Source organism: Typha latifolia, chromosome 12, assembly GCF_019914945.1.
Source record: "Typha latifolia isolate L0001 chromosome 12, TyphaL0001v2, whole genome shotgun sequence".
Taxonomy (NCBI): Eukaryota; Viridiplantae; Streptophyta; class Magnoliopsida; order Poales; family Typhaceae; genus Typha; species Typha latifolia.
The window spans coordinates 519536-525655 of record NC_133097.1 but is presented as its reverse complement, the minus strand read 5'-3'; positions in this window follow the sequence as shown (position 1 = coordinate 525655).

The following is a 6120-nucleotide window of genomic DNA, read 5'->3' as shown; positions in this document are numbered from 1 at the left end:
GCGGTAGCGTGCACGAAAGAAAAGAAAGAGAGGACAAGGGGTAGGTCTGGGAAGCACACCCTTGGCGCATGCGGGAGATTTGTTTTAAATATGGGCATTATAAAAGTTCTCTCGGATCTACATAGAAGTCTGTCTATAAGGTTTCAACTTCAAATACACTCTGCATACTTCTTCTTTTCCTACAGATAAGCCTCCACTAACTCAATAGATGATGGTACTTTGAATATCAAAGCTAATGTTGTATCCATAAAGTGCTTGAAAAGGGGTGGTATTTAAGTTGCTGTGGTAATTGGTATTATAGCACCATTCAACTAGTGATAGTTATGCAGCCCATTTCTTCGACTTAGAACTTGTCATGCAGTGAAGGTAAGATTATAAGCAACCATTTACCCGCGCATAGTCTAGTGCCCTCTAACAATGTTGCCATGTTTTCAAGTTACTCAAATGGAAACTATGGTGGCTACATGAATGATGTTGGTGATGAATGTCCCTATTATGCAAACATTAGATAAATCTACCATTGTGGTGCAGTCAGAAACATACAGTAATGAATCTATTCTTTATGTGCAACTTATAACAAGCGATAATCAACATAGCTTGATGTGCAACCAGAAATAGAAAATAATCAATCTGGTCTCAACATTCAACTAGAAAAGGAAAATAATCTATCTGACCTCGATGTAGATGTGCAGTCGGAAACAAGCAATAGTTAGTTTCTTTTTTAAGAAGTATTTGATGCTTTGATGCCCGGTGTGTATTATAAAATGAGTACCCTCAAGGCAGAATTTCTACCTAATAATAGCATGACAATAGCTAAAAGCTCTATTTCATACACATAGTAAGATCTGAACTTGGGCCCCACTGCCTGACTAAAAAAAGCCTATCGGTGTCCTTTTTGTTGAAGAACTACTCCAACTCCCACCCTGCTCGAATTAACTTCAAGCTCGAAGTGTTTAGAAAAATCCGGCAAGTCTAGGGCTGGGGTTATAGTTATGGCTATTTTTGAGTGTTTGGAAAGCTTCCTCGGCTTTAGTTTGCCAATGATAACAATTCTTGTTCGGCGGTGGGGGTGAGGGCGTAGCTTGAGCCCATGGTGGAGCAGTTTAATTATCCTCCCTGCCTACGAGGGAGCGGGAGCGACAAGGTGCACTCCATGGCCGCGCGGCCATGGAGGTCCACCCCCTTTCACTAAGAGCTCGAAGCCCACATAAATCCACATCTCCCCTCACCGGAGCTCTCGAACTGGTCGGTTAGACGAGAAGTCGCCAACTGCCAGGAACTCCGATGGCGAGGTGAGAGAAGATGATTACCGTAATTAATTGAGAGGTTTGGGGGCTTACCAAGGAGGTGTCTAGGACTTGGGTTTGCAGGAGTCGGCTCCAGCGTCGACAGCACAAAAGGAGAGGGAGAGAGATGGTGGGGTGGAGGAGGAAATAGATGAGTGGCAGTGGTAGTGTGCATTGAAGAAGCACAAAAGGAGAGGGAGAGAGATGGTGGGGTGGAGGAGGAAATAGATGAGTGGCAGTGGTAGTGTGCATTGAAGAAGAGGAAAAGAAAGAGAGGATAGGGGAACAGGTCTGGGACGCATGCGCTTGGTGCTTTGTCGGATCTGCATAGAAGTCTGCTTATAAGGTTGCAGCTTCAAATACACCCAATCACCGACTGCATACTCCTCCTTGTTCCGCTGATGGTCAGCAAATTGTTTCATTCTAGATTTAACTTTGCTCCGCATGAGGTTCTTTATTTGGTTCCACTCCTGTAGATAAGCCTCCACTCACTCAATAGGTGATGCTACTTTGAATGTCAAAGCTAACTATGGAGGGGTGTATCCATAAAGTGCTTGAAAAGGGTAGTATTTAGGCTGTTGTGGTAATTGGTATTAATACCACCATTCAGCTAGTGCTAGTCATGCAGCCAATTTCTTCGGCTTAGAATTCGTCATGCAGCGAAGGTAAGATTCTAAACAACCATTTACTCGCGCATAGTCCAGTGCCCTCTAACAATATTGCCATGTTTCCAAGTTACTCAAATGGAGCCTATGGTGGCGACATGAATGATGCCGGTGATGCATGTCCCTATTGTGCAAACATCAGTCATGACGACAATAATCTTTCTAGCCTCAATATGTAATCAGATGTAGAGAATAATCAATCTACCATTGTGGCGCAATCATAAACACACAGTAATGATCTATTATTGATGTGCATCCTATAACAAGCGATAGTCAACCTAGTTCGACATGCAACCAGAAATAGAAAATAATCAATCTGGCCTCTACATGCAAGAAAAAAGAAGTAATCAATCTAGCCTCGATGTGCAACCAGAAATAGGGAATAAACAATCTAATCTCGACAAGCAACCAGAAATAGAAAATAATCAATCTGGCCTCAATGTAGATGTGCAGTCAGAAACAAGCAACAGTCATTGTCTGCTTTAAGAAGTATTTGATGCTTTGATGCTCAGTGTGTATTACAAAATGAGTACCCTTAAGGCAGGATTTCTACCTAATAATAGCCATTACAGTAACTAAAAGCTCTCTTTCATACGCATAGTAAGATCTGAACTTGGGCCCCAATGCTCGACTAAAAAAAGCTATCAGGTGTCATTTTTGTTGAAGGACTACTCCAACTCCCACCTTGCTCGAACTTCAAGCTCGAAGTGTTCAGAAAAATCCAGCAAGGCTAGGACTGAGATTATAGTCATGGCTATTTTTTAGTGTTTCAAAAGCTTCCTCAGCTTTAGTAGGCCAACGAAAATATTTCTTTTTCAATAGTTCTGTAAATGGCTTTGCAATCAGCCCATAGCTCTTCACAAATTCCCTGTAATACCTGGTGAGCCTCAAAAAAACCCCTCAACTATTTCAAAGTAATAGGAATAGGCCACTCAAGCATACATTGTACCTTGGCAGGATCCACTGATACCCCCTTGTTCAAAAATAATGTGGCCTAGGTACTCAATCTCCTTTACTGCTATTACACATTTTGAAAGCTTTGCAAACAGCAAATTTTCCATCAAAATCCTCAAAAACTGCTCTAGGTGTTTAAGGTGAGACTCGTAGGTGGAGCTGTAAATTAATATGTCATCGAAGCAAACCCACACAAAAATTTTGAGCAAGAGTTTGAAGAGGGCATTCATCAATGACCGGAAGGTAGCCGGTGCATTACAAAGCCCAAATGGCATAACCCTAAACTCGTAATGGCCAAAATGATCGAGTACAAAAAGTTGTTTTCTCAATGTCAGGTGGGTGGATTCAAATTTGGTGGTACCCCGATCTCAAGTCTAGCTTAGAGAAAACTTTAGCACCATAATTCATCCAATAGTTATTCAATTATTGGTATAAGATATTTGTCCTTAATAGTGAGGTCATTAAGCCTTCTATAATCTATATACATCTTCCAACTACCTATCCTTCTTCTTGACCAAGAGAATAGGAGATGAATAAGGACTATGGCTAGGCTGGATCACCCCGTTCTTCAACATTTCTTGAATAATTCCTTTGACAATAGCCTTTTGCGCAAATGGACTTTAGTAGGATCGCATGTTGGGTGGTGTAGCATTAGACTTCTAGTGAATGTGATGGTCCTGAGTTCGAGATGCAGGTAACTGAGTAGGTTTTTCAAATACAGCTGAATATCGGTTTATGAGTTCTTGAAATGGCTTGGCACAAGGTGGAGCAAGTGTTTGTGGTTGACCCTCCAAGGAGAAGAGTTGTGCTATGTAAGCACAATGCCCTTTTTGAATAAGTTTGTGAATGGCTGATTTGGATACAAGATAACAAGGGTGTTCCGAATTATTTCCCACCAATATAACTTCCTGTCCATCCATATGGAACGATAGCTTGAGCTTATCAAAGTCAAAGATTATAGGGCTGTACTTCTTCATCCAATCCACCCCTAGGATCATATCACAACCCCCCAGCTGAAGTACCCTCACCTTGGCCTAAAAATAATGGCCTTGCATAGTCCATCAAAGTTTGGTGCACTTCGAAGAACTAATCAGTTGCTATCCATTTGCTATAGTGACATAGAAGGGAGTTGTAGGTTCTGAAATGCTATGTCCTTCATGTAGAGCATTTGGGTCAATAAAACTATGCGTACTATCGGTATCCACCAATATATATAACTCCCTTTTGAAATCCTCGAATTCGAATGGTGTTAGATGAGGAGAGTCCCTCTAATACATGAAGGGAGATACCAATCTCTGGGTCCACATAAGCTTAGATTTCAGGCTCTGGAATTACAGCATCAACCTCTTCTTCTAGATCTTCCTCCTCTAGATTAATCATGAAAAGCTGCTACCTAATACAAACGGTGCCCTTTCTTGTAGATCCCATCGTACTTGTAAGAAAGCCCTTATCCTGTCTGGCCTTCATCTCAGCTGGCCACCATTTCTGTATTGGGGGGTGGGGGGGAATAGGAGAAAATCACCCTCTGCTGCACTACAGGTGTAGGTTTGGCCATGGCTGAATTTGTTGCTGTAGACAGTTGGCAGAAGAAAGCCGAGGGTCCTTTAGCATTTGCGTAACCAGGTGAGGTGGGAATATAAGCATTTGTAGATTGATGGAGTGATGGCACATGAGGTCTAACATAAGTGGAACCCCAACTAGGCATCCGTTTGGTTTTGCTAGTGGAATCAACAACGCTATTCTGTACTTCAGCAATGAAAATAGTTTGCTGGAAGGTTTGGAGATGGAACATGCATACCATAGGACGTATGTCTTCAAGCAGTCCACTAATGAAACTTTAAATGAAGTAGTCCTCGGTGAAATAGTTGTTTTTGATCAACATCAATGATTTCAGCTCCTGACTCCTGCTTTAGTTTATTAAATTCGCATATGATGTTGTCATAGCCCAAGTTGTCGAAGCGAAGGCAGACATCCTCCTCAAATTCCTCCTAGGCCAAGGCGTCCTTAGCTTCCTGATAGTCATAAAACCAAGCCTCAGCCCTACCTTCCAAATAAAGAGAAGTGTATAATACCTTCTGGTCATCAGGAATGACAGTAACTTGGAAAAAAATATCTGCAGCGCCTACACCAGTCCCGCGGGTTACTCCCATCAAATCGAGGGAGTTCAACCCTAGGGACTTGAATAGCAGCTCCAATTCCTCCATATCCCCAATCTGATCGACATCGCCTCTTCAAATCTGAAGGTTCTTCCTTCAGGTGCCGCTACACTCGAGGGTCTCGTGGAGTGGCCGAAGTCTGAAATTGAGGTAAACATTCATCGTCCATACTCTTCTCCCTATTGCGCAGCTCGTTCACACCTCTGAAGAGGGCTTCCATTTGAGAACAAATGTGGGATTGAAAGCTATCTATTGATTCCTCCATGGTTTCTGCATGGATCTGCTGTTGGTGGGTTAGCTCCTGAATCTTCTGTTCATTGATGTGCGAAAGCTCCGCAAGCATAGCCAACCAAGTAGCTTTTGCCATTCCTGAACTATGTCTTCTTCACGTCGCAGCTGGATGTGGTTTGCAGTCCTACTCTAATACCAAATGTCAAGATCTAACTCTAATAGCAGCAACAACAACCCTATAATAGCTAGGAACCTCCAATTTCTGCAATTAGCCAAGAGAACAAAGGGTTTTACCTTCCTACTCCTCTTCCAGCTGAGGACAAAGCTATTTCATTAGCTTGGGTAACAAGATAAGCGATTACAATCGACGAAGGGTTTCTAATTTTATCTCAGATCTCGTTTCTCTCTCCTCCTAACTGCCAGGACTTGGACTACCGCCTATCCTAACCGACAGCACATGCAGAGCACGATACAACTAAGGGCTTCTTAAGGAGAACCCCAACTGATACAGGACTCAATTGAAAAAGAGCAGCCCCTGCACCACTGATACAGGGTTTATTTGCAAAGACTTCATCTTCCACCTCTCCACAACAGTGCTAATATCTTCCCTGGTACACTTCTAGGATTCCTTCCTTCTATTCACCACCTTCTTCGGGAGTGCTCTTTTGCCCGCCGCTTCTGGGGATCCCTCTGTCTTCCTTGAAGCAATCAAGGCTTCTCCCTCCTTACCATCGGAGTGAAGGCCATCCATGATCACGCCCTGATCTTGCACAAGTTCTTCGATCATTTGGTAGGAATATTTTGGCAGCTTTTAAGAGAATTTTCTGG